We start from the raw sequence: 21,643 nt of genomic DNA on the forward strand, positions 1-21,643 counted from the left end.
GGAAGATTTCTACGGCGGCAGTTTCTGCAGTGGACTCTTATTTCAAGCTCGGACCAGCGCTCTATTGACAGGCGAACGTTGCGAACAACTATTTGGCTGTTCGCCGAAATGTGTACAGTGTGGAGCGGATAAGGAGACCCTTGAACACGTTTTACTTCAATGTCCGGCCATGGAGGTTTTTGAGGAAATTCAAGATTGGAGAGAGTCGTATTTTCATTTGCCCATGGATGCCCTTCTTGGTTTCACGATAACTAACTGGAACCCATCACTTCTGAAGCATCTACTGAATAAATGGCACTGGAAGAAACGTGAGATCTTGCAGGGGAAGTGACAAAATCTAGAATTTCTTGTTTACTCTTTTGTGACCGCTTGATTTTTTATTGTGTGAACTCTATAACTATATCTCAATTAATATGTAATAATATTTTGTATATTCATGATAACTGATTGTGCTCCCCAAAGCGGAGCCGCCCTGATCTAAAAGGGTGCGTATTGTACGCAAATCAAATAAACTATTCATTCATTCATTCATGCTGCCAACTAGGAGCAACAAACACAACACCCCACACAAGGAGAACGCAACCGGTCAAAAGTCGTGGATTTTCTTGTGTACGTTTTTCATTGGCTAGACGCTTTAGCGCCGGCTGCCGTTGGAAGGGTAAAATTCGGAAATTGTCTTCCCCCCGCCCGTAAAACGTTCATCGTAAAGGCTCATGACGCTCGTCCAATGAAATTCGTACACAACCCTTCGTTAGCGTGTTTAAAGGCTAGCTGCGTTCTCCTTGTGTTTGTTGCTCCTAGCTGCCAAGTCGCGTACGCGTGTTGTGGGCGAATTAGCCAAAAATCTCACTTAAATTTAAAATTTAATGCGACTGAAAACCTAGTTCAGAAATTATCAGCTAGTACTAACTAAAAATGTAATTTCCAATCAAGTCGGTCATAATTTTGAAAAAAGCATGTAGATTTAAATCGCCAAAAAGCACTAAAATGGGAAATTATCACCTTGTGGGCCCCGATCTGCCAACTTGTGAGCCCCCGATCTCCAAAATTCATAGTGGGTTACCGAGGGCATGATATTACCTTTCGATTAAGATATCCCAGGCCCTTCTAAACCTAATTCTACGAGAGTTATGTGGAATACGGCGGCATCGGCGGGTGGGGTTCATTTCCCCAACTTCTCATATCTCCAACCGTCCATTTCACCAATTTTTCATTTCCCCAACTACTCATTTCCCCAACTAAGCATTTCCCCAACCGGTCATTTCCCCAACCGAGCATTTCGCCAACCAATTTTTTTACGGAGTTGGCGTAATGAGCAGTTGGGGAAATGAGTCGCCCATTTCCCCAACTCGCAAACCCAAAGCATTTCCCCAACCGAGCATTTCGCCAACCAATTTTTTCAAGAAGTTGGCGTAATGAGCAGTTGGGGAAATGAGTCGCCCATTCCCCCAACTCGCAAGAGCCTTTGCATTTCCCCAACCGAGCATTTCACCAACCAATTTTTTTACGAAGTTGGCGTAATGAACAGTTGGGGAAATGAGTCGCCCATTTCCCCAACTCGCAAACCCTATGCATTTACCCAACCGAGCATTTCGCCAACCAATTTTTTTTACGAAGTTGGCGTAATGAACAGTTGGGGAAATGAGTTGCCCATTCCCCCAACTCGCAAACCCTATGCATTTCCCCAACCGAGCATTTCACCAACTAATTTTTTTACGAAGTTGGCGTAATGAACAGTTGGGGAAATGGGTCGCCCATTTCCCCAACTCCCCAGTTCTCAATTCTAGTAGGAAGTGGCAGAGGTAAAACGACTACAGGGTTAATCGATAACAGTGTGAGAAATAAGGCACTATCACAGGCCAATCGCAAGTTTAAAAATTAGCGGGACCAGTTTAAAAATTAAATGCTCGGGGTGTTAGTGGCCCTAGGGACCACTTAAATAATTCAAAGTTTTTCCCTTCAAGATTTTAGTTCGTTAAAATATGAAGGCCTGATTTTGAAGGTTAAAAATGGTAAGTGGCCAGTGGCCAGTTTTTTAATTAAACTATCTAGGCTCTACTGGCCACAGGTCCAGTTTTAAAAAAAATCCTTATTTCTCACCCTGATCGATAACGTATCATTTTCGCACGGTGTTTTCGAAAACATCTTATAGTAATAATAATAATAATAAATGAGCTTTCTTGGATATTCCTACTAACGAGGAGACTACCCGAGGTGATTATCACCGATTTTGTTGAAACTAGGTGGCTACCATAGACATAAATAAAGACATGTAGTCACGTGCGACACACTCAACTGCACGTGCAGTGGAGATTTACCCATTAGGTGCGCGCCTAAGGCCCCCGCATTTTTAGGGGCCTCATTTCGAGCCATTGAAATGAGCCGAATTTTCTTCTTTTTCATATGAAAAATATTTATGATCGGCTGGTAGTTTTTAATAAATTTAATTGTTGAACCAGGGGCCCCAAAATCACACTGCGCTTTGGGCCTCAAGTGGTATAAACGCGCCACTGTGCACATGGCTTCGCGCTGACCTCAACGTCAAGCCTTTTACAGTCTTCCCTCTTGTCAGCGGAAGTATATTTCGCTTGCCTCAAATCGACTGCAACAGTCGATTCCCAGATTACAACAATAACTATCATGACCGCCATAACTGTATTCTGTTTCAATGGGAAAAAGTATTGGTCACGTTATCTGATGCTCGATCTGATGTCATCGTGCAAAGTCTATATTGCGGAAAATACTTATAGGAGGCTCACACTCTCAAATTAAGAAGAGTCGGGGTTTTGATTCGTCTTACGTAAGATAATTACGTAGATCAGATCTGTAACGCATTTTCAAACTAGCGACTGGGGAAATTAAAGGAATAAATATTTTCAATTTACAGCGGAAGTTTATAATTTTATTTGAAATTTTTAGTGTTGACGCCTATACATTTCGTTCACATTTTACAACTATTGTGGCAAATTTCTTTAATCTTCATTTTCCCAAATAATAATTGAACCGTGTAAAAGCGGTACAATTTTTAATTTTCGCACTGTACTATTAGTTGAGCGAATAAAAAATGCCAAAAGAAATTGACCGATGAAAGTTACACAGTGTTAATGACACCTTTGTCTAAGACATTTCAAATGAATTAATAATTTCATGATTAAACACATTTAACCTAAAATTTGTAAAAGAACTTAGCGTAAAATATTTTCCTCAAAACCCTGCATTTCGTGTATTTTATCACAAAACAAATTCTCCAAAATCAGGCCTCGCAAGCTGATTTTGAACGAAGCCTCGCAAACTCTAAAGCCCCATTTTCATGCTCGCTAGTAGCGGGTAAAAATCGACAAAATCCGCTTCCGCTACACACTTGTTCACTTTCCGCGTCGATCTGTTTCAAACAGATATTTTAGCTTTATTTTCACGCTTGCGAGTGGCGGATGCGAATTTTGATGATTTTTATCCGCTACCAGCGAGCATGAAAATGGGCCTTTAGGCCGGCACTAACTATTTAGGTTGAAACTGAAAAGTCTAATTAAATTGGGCTAAATTACCTAAAGCGATATTTTAACTGTTTTCTACTAGCGAGCATATTATTTTTGTTTTTCGATACCTTTTTTTTGGTTTTAATGAGAAGATTTATTTTTACTATATCTCCTTTAGGTCGTTCAGCCTTCGTCAATTTGCGGTGCTTCCCCTACACACCACGACTCCATGTCCCCTGCCTTCAATATACGTTCTTTATGGGTTTTCAAGGCAGGGATGGCCCAACGCTATCGCCTCGGAAAAACCCCCAGAAGGGCACTCTCGCGTTTTACATTGTTGTATTGTTAAAAAGGACCATTTTTAGAAAGAGGAAATTTTCCAACGCATATTGGCAAAATTTGACATTTTAAACACGATAGCCTACAAGATTTTACAAAAATGAATACACTTCAACATATTAAAATTAACAATTACATACAAAACTACAATAATTATAAAAATACACAATATATTTAACAGTATGCCACTGGATAAAATTATTTAATGAAGGTCTGTTTCACAGCGATTGCGTCATTTTGGTGTTATTACGTCATCAGGAAACGGAAATTGTGCCGTCGCGTAATTATTATTTATTAATTCCGGGTGAGCGCTATAAAATTTTACAATCCGTTTTGAACTAGTCAACTGTGTCCAATCTGTAAAAAAGCTTAATTAAATTTAATTAATTGCAATAAATATATAGTACCAGAAGCCTATAGGCCTACAATAATTATAAATTAAAAAAAATTAAATGTAAGAAGTGTAGGGATTAAAATAAATATGGATGCCTTTGGTGACCAAATGCAGTGGCGTAACGACAAGCTTTGCGGCCCTTTTCCACCCCTCCCCGGGCAGGATATCCAAGGGACACTTTATTAAAAAAACATTTTTATATAGGGATTGTGTAAGTCATATGTGACTAAGGCATATGAATCCAAATCTGTTTTCAAAATTAAAATCGGACGAGTGGTTAAATTTAAAATCACCGGCAAAATATGACTGCCGTTAGATTTTCAATCCTAGAATACGTGCCCACGCTAAGTTGACGTGTCGCGAAATCCCCGCTCAAAGCAGCGTTAAAAAGCATCCTATACAATTCAGCAAGTTTTTAGGGCGGAGGAAAATTTTGTCCGGGGTCCCGCGAGGCAGCTTCCTTCTTAGGCCCTTTGATGTTCAATCTTTATGTTAGTAATAATTATATGTCTAGTAAAAACCTAAAGTTTTTTCTATATTCAGACTTGGATATAGATGAGTTAATTACTAACATGGAAAATGAGTTCAATTCTCTTAGGCGACTACTAGAGGCCAAAATATGTTAGTAAATTTTACAAAAACTGTCTTATATGTTATTTGCTCCTAAAGAGTCCTAATCGTTTTGAAACGTTGATTGACTCTATTTCCAATTTAGACAATACGGGTACAAAAAGAGATTATAAGCATCTCGGAATTATAGCGGAAACCACATAATAGACAGTTTCAGCAAACATATTTCTAGGCGTTTACGCGAACGTCTAAAAATGGGTTAGCTGAAACTGTCTATTAATTATATAATTTCAAAAATCAATAAGAGATTATGACTTCGTGCCTACTTAGGTTGGTCAACGTTAGAACAAAGATTTATTTAAATAACTTTAATTTTTATGTTTATGTATTCGTTGGCGTAAATAGCGCCCCCGCACAAGGGGGTCTAGGCCCGACAAGAGAGGGGGAAGCCGGTCCAAATTACCGGGGCCCGTACAGTCTTAGGGGGCCCGAGTTTAAACTTTTTGACTATGCTTCTTCCGTGAAACATCGATATTTTAAGAAATACGCTCTCTTTTGGGGCTCGGAGGTAAGATGTTACCGGGGCCCGGAACCGCTCTCGACGGCCCTGAGGGGGTCTAATGTCCGAATATAGAGGTTATTGGCTAGAACCGAGTGACGTCACTGCAACTTTGGGAAGGCTAGCTTTTATGGAACGGACTGACGTCACATACTAGAGTAGAAGGCTGGGAACAGACCCAGAATCAACGACGCGTAAACCAAAACTACCCAAACGAGACAACCTGTCCGCAGTTCTGTTTCTAAAATTTTTTACTAACCTTGCCCCCGCAGACCCCGTGGTGCCGGGGGGGGGGGGGGGTGAGACCTAGAGGGCCCCAAAAGGTTATGAATAATGAAAATGAAACGGCCATTTATATTTACAGCACCAAACATTTTTAAAAGTATTACGATTTAATTTCGTCACGATAACAAAGTTATAAAGTTATGTCTTATCACGACATCATTTCGTGCAGAACTCTCTTAGACGAGGAAGGTTGTCTTGGTTTTCTTGTACTGGTGGCTCTGCGAGAATGCAGTTGGACACCGGTAAAATGAGAATCTCTGGTAGAAACGCCAAAGTCTTATGCAACCGATCCATTCGCCATACTTATTTTTCACGTAGAAATCAATAGAAAGCAAGTTATTTACCGATTTCAGTATCCCTTTAAAGCCGGAGAACTCACGAGATAAAATCTCGTGCTTCGCTATCCTAATTCGACGAAAACTTATAGTCCCGATTATTATATGTTATCTTACCTGGTTTTCTCTTTTTGAACCATATAAATACCTGAAATTAGGTATCACAACAAATTGGGGTTTTGAAATCCACTTTCTGATAAGCCTTTTTTTTTGCGCGGGAAGATCACCTATTAGTTACCATGGTCACGCATTCTTTTCAATGCAAATCACGAGCCAATAAATTTAAAATGTGTTAATATATGTCTTACACTCGACGTCATTTAAACGCCGCCTTTTTCTCGACACGCTTTCGTAACACCATGCCAATGGTACCTTAGACATTCCAAGTATATACCTATATAGTTTCCTGATCATACCCATACAAATTCTACACTGTATATTATCTACTCTTAGTTTTCAAATCCTAATGGACTTTAAACGCTTAAAACAGTGATTGGTCGGCAACATCATTTTCACTATTTTTCATTTTCGTGGAATTATTCTCTATGATTCTACTTTTTAAGATTTCTATGGAATTAAACCTGTAGTGATCGTTTTTCTCGTTTTATACATACTGTGTTGTCAAAAACATTTTCGGTTGCCATGGCAAAACTAATGCCCATTGCAACTTTTCCCTTTTGAAATTGCATGTTACCATAAGGTCTACGTAGCCACACAGTTTCAACAAAATCGGTGATAATCACCTCTGGTAGTCTCCTCGTTAGTAGGAATATCCAAGAAGGCTCAATTATTATTATTATTATTACCAAAAGTAGCTACTTTTGTTATTACTATAAGATGTTTTCGAAAACACCGTGCGAAAATGATACGTTATCGATTAACCCTGTAGTCGTTTTACCACTGCCACTTCCTACTAGAATTGAGAACTGGGGAGTTGGGGAAATGGGTCGCCCATTTCCCCAACTGTTCATTACGCCAACTTCGTAAAAAAATTAGTTGGTGAAATGCTCGGTTGGGGAAATGCATAGGGTTTGCGAGTTGGGGGAATGGGTAAATCATTTCCCCAACTGTTCATTACGCCAACTTCGTGAAAAAATTGGTTGGCGAAATGCTCGGTTGGGGAAATGCATAGGGTTTGCGAGTTGGGGAAATGAGTCGCCCATTTCCCCAACTGTTCATTACGCCAACTTCGTAAAAAAATTGTTTGGCGAAATGCTCGGTTGGGGAAATGCATAGGGTTTGCGAGTTGGGGGAATGGGTAAATCATTTCCCCAACTGTTCATTACGCCAACTTCGTGAAAAAATTGGTTGGCGAAATGCTCGGTTGGGGAAATGCATAGGGTTTGCGAGTTGGGGGAATGGGCAACTCATTTCCCCAACTGCTCATTACGCCAACTCCGTAAAAAAAATTTGTTGGCGAAATGCTCGGTTGGGGAAATGACCGGTTGGGGAAATGCTTAGTTGGGGAAATGAACAGTTGGAGTTATGGCCATTTTTGGTTGGGGAAATGAGTAGTTGGGGAAATGCTCATTTCCCGGCATCGGCTACACTGTACGCATGGATATATAAGCTGTACGTGGGCCCAGTACACAAATCCTTTAGGATTATTGTGAGTAAAAAACACCTCCAAAATATTTAAGTGTAACGGAATTTTAGATTTAAAAATTAATTTTATTTCTTCCAATGCAATTGTGTTCGATGGATTTAAACAAACATGTTCAGATAGGGTAGACTTGGAAATTTCTTGTTTAATTACATTAGTTGTATGTTATTTTAATCGTGTAGATAGACGTAGTCGAGTTTGTCCAATATAAGATACGTCACAATCACACGAAATCTTGTAAACACCATTGCATAATAAATTACAAATTTTATTAAAATGTTTAATAAATAAAAAAAAATATTACCACTTTTTTATATTCCTGGATAATAGGGTAAAACAACTCTACTCGAGGGTTTGTCCAATATCCGTAATCGGTGTACAACCCCGTAGTTTTGACTGTATTAAAGTGATTACGTAATCGGTGTACAGAATAGTCTACTTGACAGCATTCTTTCTAATCATGACTAATAAATGTTTTAACTTACTTATATATTTGGATCCTGATTACTTCATTTCAATCAGGTTTGTAAATTTAACCACTGCTCTATCAATCAGATCGATTTTAAAACCCCTATCTGTCGCTATCTGTTTTAAATAACATATTTCAACAGCGGGTGCTTCTGGTGTAACATTGATAGCGGTGTATACCAACGTTTATAGGATGCGCCGAAGTACATTGGGGGTACACATACTGAAAAGGGTTTCCTGTAAACTATTATCAGAAAGATCCACCCTAGTATCTAACAAGTTCGCTAAGAAGGCGATAATATTATTTCATTGCGCAATAGACGCTCCAATAAAACATCTTCAAGGAAATCCCCAAGATGTAATATTTCCGATAACCAGGGCCTGAAAGTAACTGTTTATATAGTGCTTTTCAGTGTGAGAAATACGGCACTATCACCAAGGATCCTATTTGTTAGAAGGATAGGTAGCCCTCCGGCCAGCCCGTGTTTTCAAAACGCCGGCAGCGCCGTCGATATTAAGAGAGCCTTTAAACGTGGGACGTCTTGTTTCTATTCCCTCAAGGACAAATTTTGGCGGTGCTTCCTCCATGTTTTGTCCTTGACGGAATCTAAAGACGGATTCTCTATCGCGCATGACCCACCGACGGTGCTGCCATTTTTTGTCCCTCGCCTCATATCCTTCTAACATATAGGATCCTTGCTATCACAGGCCAATCACCAGTTTCAAAATTAAATGCTTGGGGTGTTAAAATTTTTTATATTAATCCTTAAAATTGTTTGGTCTTTGCTTCTATGCTGTGTGCTTGGCCTTGTGTCAATGGTGTGTATGGCTGGGGGACTGGGTGTCGCGAGTCTGTCTACTCTACACTCTACACGCAGTATAGAAGAAGCGAATTTAGCAGTTAGCAACAAGTTGGCAAGCCAAAATATACCTCTCCTCGGAAGAATTATCCCTAGTGGTATTAATTTCTCGAGATGACCCTTAAAGATATCTCCGCAATTCAGAGTTATTTACTAAAAATGTAATCCCGGTTCAATCCCGTCCGGTATAAAATTTTAATTTTAATTAAAATAATTGAGACGAAACAACCGAGTTTAATTTATTCAGAATAATATAAATTAAGTAGTTACAACATCGAGTTAGACGTACTAAAACAATGCACAATTGAATTTAACCCTATTTACAGAACAAGTTTATCAGTTAAATATATTACGAAGCAAATTTTAGTACAGAGGGTATTTGTATTTTTCTCGCTTACAAAATAGTTGCCGCATCTTTAACGCTTATGTTATTTCAACACTCGCCCTTAGAATAGCTTTATTCGACATCTGGTAGTGGACGACTCGTAGACTTCCTGTTGACGTTCTGACACATGCCGCATGAAAAAGACCAATACCGTCCAATTTCCCATATCATATAATGACTCACACACCCAGGAAATCAATGACTGCATAAGGAATTCTAGATGTCCAAATATCCACACCAATAAAAAATGAATTAACAAGAATCGAAAAACTTACCATTCACAAAGCACAGAAAGCCCCTTGACTAAACGACAGCTCGTATATCAATAAATGACCGTAGACGGAATAGTTAGGGCTCTTTATAAATAAAACAAACGAACCCAATTGATGAACTGCATTAAACATCTTAATCAGTCGAGAAAACGTTTAAAATAAATTACGAAGTAAATGACGACCCAGTTAAAAACCCAGACCACTATGTAAACAACTCGATATTTTCTTCATAAATGAACTATTACCCTTGAAAACTAATACGCTAAACACACTGAAAAACGAAATAAATTACAAAAAACTAACGGGTTCTACCCTTTAACCAATTTGTCTGCTGACTGCGCTAAAACAAGATTTGACCTTTAAATTTCCATACGTAAAATATTTAGACTTTAACAAGTTCACAAAAATTAAAAAACAAAGTTCAATAAACAATACATACAGTTATTGTGTTCATCCGTTTAGTAAAAAAACCCGCCTTATCATAATTGTTCCTTTACTTTAATATTTTCCCTAAGGAAGTCAATGGATCGGCGGTGAACTATCCGCATTAATTGTAACAATGCGACTCGAGTTCAATTACTGATCACGATCAAATTTTACATTAAAATACTAAAATATTTAATTAAATATAAGATTAATAATTTATAAATATTTAATTAAATATAAGATTAATAATTTATAAATATTTAATTAAATATAAGATTAATAATTTATAAATATTTAATTAAATATAAGATTAATAATTTATAAATATTTAATTAAATATAAGATTAACAATTTATAAATATTTAATTAAATATAAGATTAATAATTTATAAATATTTAATTAAATATAAGATTAATAATTTATAAATATTTAATTAAATATAAGATTAATAATTTATAAATATTTAATTAAATATAAGATTAATAATTTATAAATATTTAATTAAATATAAGATTAATAATTTATAAATATTTAATTAAATATAAGATTAATAATTTATAAATATTTAATTAAATATAAGATTAATAATTTATAAATATTTAATTAAATATAAGATTAATAATTTATAAATATTTAATTAAATATAAGATTAATAATTTATAAATATTTAATTAAATATAAGATTAATAATTTATAAATATTTAATTAAATATAAGATTAATAATTTATAAATATTTAATTAAATATAAGATTAATAATTTATAAATATTTAATTAAATATAAGATTAATAATTTATAAATATTTAATTAAATATAAGATTAATAATTTATAAATATTTAATTAAATATAAGATTAATAATTTATAAATATTTAATTAAATATAAGATTAATAATTTATAAATATTTAATTAAATATAAGATTAATAATTTATAAATATTTAATTAAATATAAGATTAATAATTTATAAATATTTAATTAAATATAAGATTAATAATTTATAAATATTTAATTAAATATAAGATTAATAATTTATAAATATTTAATTAAATATAAGATTAATAATTTATAAATATTTAATTAAATATAAGATTAATAATTTATAAATATTTAATTAAATATAAGATTAATAATTTATAAATATTTAATTAAATATAAGATTAATAATTTATAAATATTTAATTAAATATAAGATTAATAATTTATAAATATTTAATTAAATATAAGATTAATAATTTATAAATATTTAATTAAATATAAGATTAATAATTTATAAATATTTAATTAAATATAAGATTAATAATTTATAAATATTTAATTAAATATAAGATTAATAATTTATAAATATTTAATTAAATATAAGATTAATAATTTATAAATATTTAATTAAATATAAGATTAATAATTTATAAATATTTAATTAAATATAAGATTAATAATTTATAAATATTTAATTAAATATAAGATTAATAATTTATAAATATTTAATTAAATATAAGATTAATAATTTATAAATATTTAATTAAATATAAGATTAATAATTTATAAATATTTAATTAAATATAAGATTAATAATTTATAAATATTTAATTAAATATAAGATTAATAATTTATAAATATTTAATTAAATATAAGATTAATAATTTATAAATATTTAATTAAATATAAGATTAATAATTTATAAATATTTAATTAAATATAAGATTAATAATTTATAAATATTTAATTAAATATAAGATTAATAATTTATAAATATTTAATTAAATATAAGATTAATAATTTATAAATATTTAATTAAATATAAGATTAATAATTTATAAATATTTAATTAAATATAAGATTAATAATTTATAAATATTTAATTAAATATAAGATTAATAATTTATAAATATTTAATTAAATATAAGATTAATAATTTATAAATATTTAATTAAATATAAGATTAATAATTTATAAATATTTAATTAAATATAAGATTAATAATTTATAAATATTTAATTAAATATAAGATTAATAATTTATAAATATTTAATTAAATATAAGATTAATAATTTATAAATATTTAATTAAATATAAGATTAATAATTTATAAATATTTAATTAAATATAAGATTAATAATTTATAAATATTTAATTAAATATAAGATTAATAATTTATAAATATTTAATTAAATATAAGATTAATAATTTATAAATATTTAATTAAATATAAGATTAATAATTTATAAATATTTAATTAAATATAAGATTAATAATTTATAAATATTTAATTAAATATAAGATTAATAATTTATAAATATTTAATTAAATATAAGATTAATAATTTATAAATATTTAATTAAATATAAGATTAATAATTTATAAATATTTAATTAAATATAAGATTAATAATTTATAAATATTTAATTAAATATAAGATTAATAATTTATAAATATTTAATTAAATATAAGATTAATAATTTATAAATATTTAATTAAATATAAGATTAATAATTTATAAATATTTAATTAAATATAAGATTAATAATTTATAAATATTTAATTAAATATAAGATTAATAATTTATAAATATTTAATTAAATATAAGATTAATAATTTATAAATATTTAATTAAATATAAGATTAATAATTTATAAATATTTAATTAAATATAAGATTAATAATTTATAAATATTTAATTAAATATAAGATTAATAATTTATAAATATTTAATTAAATATAAGATTAATAATTTATAAATATTTAATTAAATATAAGATTAATAATTTATAAATATTTAATTAAATATAAGATTAATAATTTATAAATATTTAATTAAATATAAGATTAATAATTTATAAATATTTAATTAAATATAAGATTAATAATTTATAAATATTTAATTAAATATAAGATTAATAATTTATAAATATTTAATTAAATATAAGATTAATAATTTATAAATATTTAATTAAATATAAGATTAATAATTTATAAATATTTAATTAAATATAAGATTAATAATTTATAAATATTTAATTAAATATAAGATTAATAATTTATAAATATTTAATTAAATATAAGATTAATAATTTATAAATATTTAATTAAATATAAGATTAATAATTTATAAATATTTAATTAAATATAAGATTAATAATTTATAAATATTTAATTAAATATAAGATTAATAATTTATAAATATTTAATTAAATATAAGATTAATAATTTATAAATATTTAATTAAATATAAGATTAATAATTTATAAATATTTAATTAAATATAAGATTAATAATTTATAAATATTTAATTAAATATAAGATTAATAATTTATAAATATTTAATTAAATATAAGATTAATAATTTATAAATATTTAATTAAATATAAGATTAATAATTTATAAATATTTAATTAAATATAAGATTAATAATTTATAAATATTTAATTAAATATAAGATTAATAATTTATAAATATTTAATTAAATATAAGATTAATAATTTATAAATATTTAATTAAATATAAGATTAATATAATTTATAAATATTTAATTAAATTTAAGATTAATATAATTTATAAATATTTAATTAAATATAAGATTAATATAATTTATAAATATTTAATTAAATATAAGATTAATATAATTTATAAATATTTAATTAAATATAAGATTAATATAATTTATAAATATTTAATTAAATATAAGATTAAGATAATTTATAAATATTTAATTAAATATAAGATTAATAATTTATAAATATTTAATTAAATATAAGATTAATAATTTATAAATATTTAATTAAATATAAGATTAATAATTTATAAATATTTAATTAAATATAAGATTAATAATTTATAAATATTTAATTAAATATAAGATTAATAATTTATAAATATTTAATTAAATATAAGATTAATAATTTATAAATATTTAATTAAATATAAGATTAATAATTTATAAATATTTAATTAAATATAAGATTAATAATTTATAAATATTTAATTAAATATAAGATTAATAATTTATAAATATTTAATTAAATATAAGATTAATAATTTATAAATATTTAATTAAATATAAGATTAATAATTTATAAATATTTAATTAAATATAAGATTAATAATTTATAAATATTTAATTAAATATAAGATTAATAATTTATAAATATTTAATTAAATATAAGATTAATAATTTATAAATATTTAATTAAATATAAGATTAATAATTTATAAATATTTAATTAAATATAAGATTAATAATTTATAAATATTTAATTAAATATAAGATTAATAATTTATAAATATTTAATTAAATATAAGATTAATAATTTATAAATATTTAATTAAATATAAGATTAATAATTTATAAATATTTAATTAAATATAAGATTAATAATTTATAAATATTTAATTAAATATAAGATTAATAATTTATAAATATTTAATTAAATATAAGATTAATAATTTATAAATATTTAATTAAATATAAGATTAATAATTTATAAATATTTAATTAAATATAAGATTAATAATTTATAAATATTTAATTAAATATAAGATTAATAATTTATAAATATTTAATTAAATATAAGATTAATAATTTATAAATATTTAATTAAATATAAGATTAATAATTTATAAATATTTAATTAAATATAAGATTAATATAATTTATAAATATTTAATTAAATTTAAGATTAATATAATTTATAAATATTTAATTAAATATAAGATTAATATAATTTATAAATATTTAATTAAATATAAGATTAATATAATTTATAAATATTTAATTAAATATAAGATTAATATAATTTATAAATATTTAATTAAATATAAGATTAAGATAATTTATAAATATTTAATTAAATATAAGATTAATAATTTATAAATATTTAATTAAATATAAGATTAATAATTTATAAATATTTAATTAAATATAAGATTAATAATTTATAAATATTTAATTAAATATAAGATTAATAATTTATAAATATTTAATTAAATATAAGATTAATAATTTATAAATATTTAATTAAATATAAGATTAATAATTTATAAATATTTAATTAAATATAAGATTAATAATTTATAAATATTTTATTAAATATAAGATTAATAATTTATAAATATTTAATTAAATATAAGATTAATAATTTATAAATATTTTATTAAATATAAGATTAATATAATTTATAAATATTTTATTAAATATAAGATTAATATAATTTATAAATATTTTATTAAATATAAGATTAATATAATTTATAATTATTTTATTAAATATTAGAGTAATATAATTTATAATTTATAATTATTTTATTAAATATTAGAGTAATATAATTTATAATTTATAATTATTTTATTAAATATTAGAGTAATATAATTTATAAATATTTAATTAAATATAAGATTAATATAATTTATAAATATTTAATTAAATATAAGATTAATATAATTTATAAATATTTAATTAAATATAAGATTAATATAATTTATAAATATTTAATTAAATATAAGATTAAGATAATTTATAAATATTTAATTAAATATAAGATTAATAATTTATAAATATTTAATTAAATATAAGATTAATAATTTATAAATATTTAATTAAATATAAGATTAATAATTTATAAATATTTAATTAAATATAAGATTAATAATTTATAAATATTTAATTAAATATAAGATTAATAATTTATAAATATTTAATTAAATATAAGATTAATAATTTATAAATATTTAATTAAATATAAGATTAATAATTTATAAATATTTAATTAAATATAAGATTAATAATTTATAAATATTTAATTAAATATAAGATTAATAATTTATAAATATTTAATTAAATATAAGATTAATAATTTATAAATATTTAATTAAATATAAGATTAATAATTTATAAATATTTAATTAAATATAAGATTAATAATTTATAAATATTTAATTAAATATAAGATTAATAATTTATAAATATTTAATTAAATATAAGATTAATAATTTATAAATATTTAATTAAATATAAGATTAATAATTTATAAATATTTAATTAAATATAAGATTAATAATTTATAAATATTTAATTAAATATAAGATTAATAATTTATAAATATTTAATTAAATATAAGATTAATAATTTATAAATATTTAATTAAATATAAGATTAATAATTTATAAATATTTAATTAAATATAAGATTAATATAATTTATAAATATTTAATTAAATTTAAGATTAATATAATTTATAAATATTTAATTAAATATAAGATTAATATAATTTATAAATATTTAATTAAATATAAGATTAATATAATTTATAAATATTTAATTAAATATAAGATTAATATAATTTATAAATATTTAATTAAATATAAGATTAAGATAATTTATAAATATTTAATTAAATATAAGATTAATAATTTATAAATATTTAATTAAATATAAGATTAATAATTTATAAATATTTAATTAAATATAAGATTAATAATTTATAAATATTTAATTAAATATAAGATTAATAATTTATAAATATTTAATTAAATATAAGATTAATAATTTATAAATATTTAATTAAATATAAGATTAATAATTTATAAATATTTAATTAAATATAAGATTAATAATTTATAAATATTTTATTAAATATAAGATTAATAATTTATAAATATTTTATTAAATATAAGATTAATAATTTATAAATATTTTATTAAATATAAGATTAATATAATTTATAAATATTTTATTAAATATAAGATTAATATAATTTATAAATATTTTATTAAATATAAGATTAATATAATTTATAATTATTTTATTAAATATTAGAGTAATATAATTTATAATTTATAATTATTTTATTAAATATTAGAGTAATATAATTTATAATTTATAATTATTTTATTAAATATTAGAGTAATATAATTTATAAATATTTAATTAAATATAAGATTAATATAATTTATAAATATTTAATTAAATATAAGATTAATATAATTTATAAATGTTTAATTAAATATAAGATTAATATAATTTATAAATATTTAATTAAATCAATCCGTTAACGCTCACCGTCACACGGTGGTTTTGCCAACCCTTCGAGAAACTGCGAACGCAGAAATTTCGAGAAACTGCGTACGCAATTATTAACCTTTGCCCCGAAAATGCGAACGCGTTCGCAGGCCTGACAGATTGTATAACCCCTCGGAGGGGTAATAAACCGTCTCTCTCCAAAATTTTGTTATACCAAGAATGTATTGAAGTTACTAAGAATATTGGACTACAGGATTCTGATTCCCATCCTCGCAGCCTTTGTAGCTTAAATTCGTCTGCTTTCCCATTCAAGTTTGCTATACGGTATGACCTTGAATGCGCCTTAAATGCAGACGAACTTTCTCCACAAAAGCTGCGAGGATGGTACCAGGGGTTAATGCTATGCTGAAATATTCTTAGTAACTTCAATACATTCTTGGTTATACCCATAATAACTAACCTACTAAGCCTATGCCCAAGCACATATTGTCAAGAATAGATAATTTTACCATAAATTATGAAAGCCTGATTTTGAAGGTTAAAAATGGTAAGTGGCCAGTGGCCATTTGTTTAATTAAACTACCTAGGATCTACTGGCCACAGGTCCAGTTTAAAAAAAATCCTTATTTCTCAGCATGGTGCTTGTTGAAATAATGGAAACCTTTCACCTTCACGGCAGCAATAAGTGTTTCCTTTTAACAGGGTAGCTTTTTTGACATATTAAGGCTTAGCAAAAACACGACGTTCTGTTTACAGGTGAAAAGTTTCCAGTATTTCAACAAAATTAAGCAGTAACTTGCAGGTCCTGGCTATCGGATATATTACTTCTTGGCGATTTCCTTGAAGATGTTTTATTTAAGTGCCTATTTAAAGTGTTCTTTCACAATGAGTTTCTCCCGTAATCGAATACAAAAATGTGGCAAAGACCCAACCATATTGGTACAAGCGTAAGTAACATAATTTATAAGTATAACAATTCAATGTAATCAAAATGATAAAGCTGAACTACCTGAAGCACCAATATGGCACCGATAGCAAAATTGTTTCCTCCCCAAAACTCTTTAAAAAAATCCTTATAGCGTAACACTTCCAAACCGTACGTAATAAAGAGTGGTATATATAAAACCACTCTTTATTGACATACTCAAATATAAAATATAAACATTAGAACATACAGTGTGTAAACTAAAAATTATCCAGTGCTAATAGCTCAAAATGTGTTTTAGCTAGGAATTTTAAATTTTCAGAACATATAATACGTGCTTGACAGCGGAAATTATCATGACCTTGAACCAAGTCTTCAAGGTCACTAAAAATTTATCCCGAGAACCATGAAAGATACAAAGTTCGTTTCAGTTAGAAAAGAGTTCCCCGTCTCATTTTAAGTCTAAATACAAGATTTGGTGTGATTGTGACAAACTCGACGACGTCTATCTACACGATTAAATTAATTTTAATTTATTTTAATATAAATTAATTTTGAAATCTAAAATTGCGTTACATATTAAATCTAAAATTCCGTTACACTTAAATATTATGGAAACGAGGTATACTTTTCTCCGTAAAAGTATAGCTATCTCTAGATGCATAAGTTTATGCATGAATGTATTCATTTCAACCATGAATATCGAACTGCATTAGATAGTCTGACCTCAGTCGCTAGGATGGGAGGGGCTTAGCTATCATGACGTCGGTCACGCACCACCGCTCAAAAATTGTATTGAAGGAAAACTTTTTGAAACTTGACTAACTTTCAGTGCCAAGGCTTAGCGTTAAATTTTGTTTCTAAAATTTTAATATGAATAACAAATTCCTTTATTTATGATTATCAATTGTTTTTGTAGTAGTAGAGGTAATTTTCTAAGAATCACGGGTCATTTTCTTCGCCGGTTAAATCACGCAATCCCGGAAACGTTTTGTGGATCGAGTCAATGACAAATGTCTGTCTCCTGATTGGCCGAAGTGATTACGTAAAACGCAGAAAGGAACCGTCCATCTTAGCCCCAGATGGTAGAAAGGGTCATGATATAGTTCGATATTCATGGTTGAAATGATACATTCATGGTTTATGATATAAACTTATATCTAGGAGAAAGTTAGGAACGTTGGAGGAATAACAGGAGGTAGACTCTCATAGGAGGTTTCGTTCGATAGTTGGAAGCAAAAATTCAATAGTAGGTCGCAAAATGTTTACTTCGGAGACAGTCAGACTCTTTGACCTCCGTACAAAACCTATTTTATAAAGCGAAAAAGGCGTTCATGTGTCGTTCTGTCATTGACTGATACCGTTACAACTTTTTAATTTTCGAATGATAGCTTGAATACGGTTTTTATAAGGGCAGGCGCGCAACCTCCCTCAACACCTCGACTCTGGCGATAATTATCCCATTCTAGTGGTTTTTCGATAAGTATAGCCAAGGATAATTTAAGAATCACAAGATTATCCTTGGTATATCGTAGAAGGATCTCTCTATCAGTTTAGGAGGATATAAGATAATTTTTCTCTTGAGTATGGAGGTTTGCTTTCAGTGGTGTAGTCCTAAAAAAACCGGGGCGCTAATAGGTTAATAGGTTTTATTGTTGCCGTATAATTCAAAACACCCTTTTGAAACAGGGCGGCTCCAGTGGGAGCGCAGCATTAAAATTACAAAATAATAATTACATGGAAAAATAGGTCTTTTTTTATCTTTTTACAAACTTTGAGCTTTAAAATTTATGTTATTTACCGGCCGCTATAAATGTACGTCCAACTTCGATTTCGCGCGTAATCGAAGTTGGCTGTACCGCCACGCTATAAATATACATCCAACTTCGATTTCGCGCGTAATGCCAGTCCAACTTCGCAGGCAGCAATTCCCAGTAGAATAAAGCCCAGTTCACACTATACAATTAATTGGGTCACTTAAATGTATTCAACTAATTGTAAGTAAGAAAATTGTATAGTGTGAACAGAAAAAGTAGGGACAATTGTTACAATTTGTCTGTTCACACTGTACAATTTTCTTGCTTACAATTAGTTGGATACATTTAAGTGGCCCAATTAATTGTATAGTGTGACCTGAGCTTTAGTCTTTACCATGAATATAAACAAGGCGCAAGTTCAGTCGCTTGATTATAACAATTTATTTGCCCTGGAATTGCTATGGATGCCTGTGTTCAGTCCGGACCACTTTACGTGGTGTTCTCAAGATTCGCAACCAAAACAAAACGTGCTGGTCTGTGTGTAGGGTCGGTTCCCGTTTCGCCGCTTTTCATTTCGCCGCCAAGTGGTCCCGTTTCGCCGCTTTTCATTAAGCCGCCCAGAGAGTTGCAATTCGCCGCTAGTGCAATTCGCCGCCTTTCAATGTGAATTAAAAATTCAATTTAGCAATAAAAGTTTTTATTAAAAAAAAATAATTTACATTTTACAATTTATTAAATCGTCCACTACTTTCCCTTCTTCTTCCTTTAAAACTTGAATTAGTTCAAATATGTTAGGATGTGTGCGACCGACTTTATTGCAGGGGCGGATCCATAGGGGGGGGCGATGGGGGCGTTCGCCCCCCCCTTAGAATACTTGAAAAAACATAACAATTTTTGAAGTTATTGAAATATATTTATAGAAACTAGAGTATACTAGACTTTCTAGTTGTAGAAAGTACTTCGTTTAAGCAAACGAAAATGAGAGCTCCACGTTACATTTTCACGCTCCATGTAGGCTTCGAGCTTAGAAACGATAGCGCCATCTACTTTAATACCTGCCAACTAAATTTGTGAAGAAATAGCAGACGACTTTTGAATGCCCATGGTCGCCCCTCCTTACATGATGGCCTGGATCCGCTCCTGCTTTATTGTTAAGTGCATGGTGCCACCCTTCCATATTGTTGGTAGTTCTTTTACCAGAGTTGCTCCAATGATTTCATATAGCTCTGTCAAACCTTGCATCAGAGTCATCTAGAATGATGACGATTAGCATTTTGGTCATTATACACTTTATCAATATCAACTAAAGTAACTCGTGCCTTACAAAATGGTACGATACATTTATAGTCGGTTTTCTGGTCTCTGTCTTTAGTTTTTCTGAACTTGTTACTTTTGTAAAAAGGCGCATAACCTCCCCTCGAGGCCTCGACGTTTCAATCAACTCTAATTTCGGATCGGAAATCATTTCTTGAACTGCGATGTCGGAAAGAACTCATCAGCTCTTATATAACAATAATAAATAATAGTTTATTTTTTAAATTATATTTTATTGAATTATCGTTATTTATCTTCCGGAATTTCAAACCCAACCGAAAAAATGCGTTATTCATTTTTTACTCTTTTAAAAAGTAATTAATAACAGGCGGCGAAATGGAAGGAGACAAAATGGAAAGACGGCGAAATGAAAAGCGGTGAATCGAACAAATTTTTGGCGGCGGATTGATGAGACGGCGAAATGAAAAGCGGCGAAACGGGCCCGTGTGTAGAGACAAATATTTCATTGACTCACATTTCAAATGGTTGGTACTTGCTTTATTAAAACCACGTCGTAATCGACAATTTGTTAAATTTAATCAATAAAATATTGATATTTAATACTACTTGAAACAATTTAATTTTATAAATGGGCTTTATTTTATATGTATTTAACTAGCAGCTGAGCTAGAAAGGCCGCTAATCATGATTTCATCGAAG

Source organism: Leiobunum rupestre, chromosome 10 (genome assembly GCF_980474605.1).
Source record: "Leiobunum rupestre chromosome 10, qqLeiRupe1.1.hap1, whole genome shotgun sequence".
Classification (NCBI taxonomy): domain Eukaryota; kingdom Metazoa; phylum Arthropoda; class Arachnida; order Opiliones; family Sclerosomatidae; genus Leiobunum; species Leiobunum rupestre.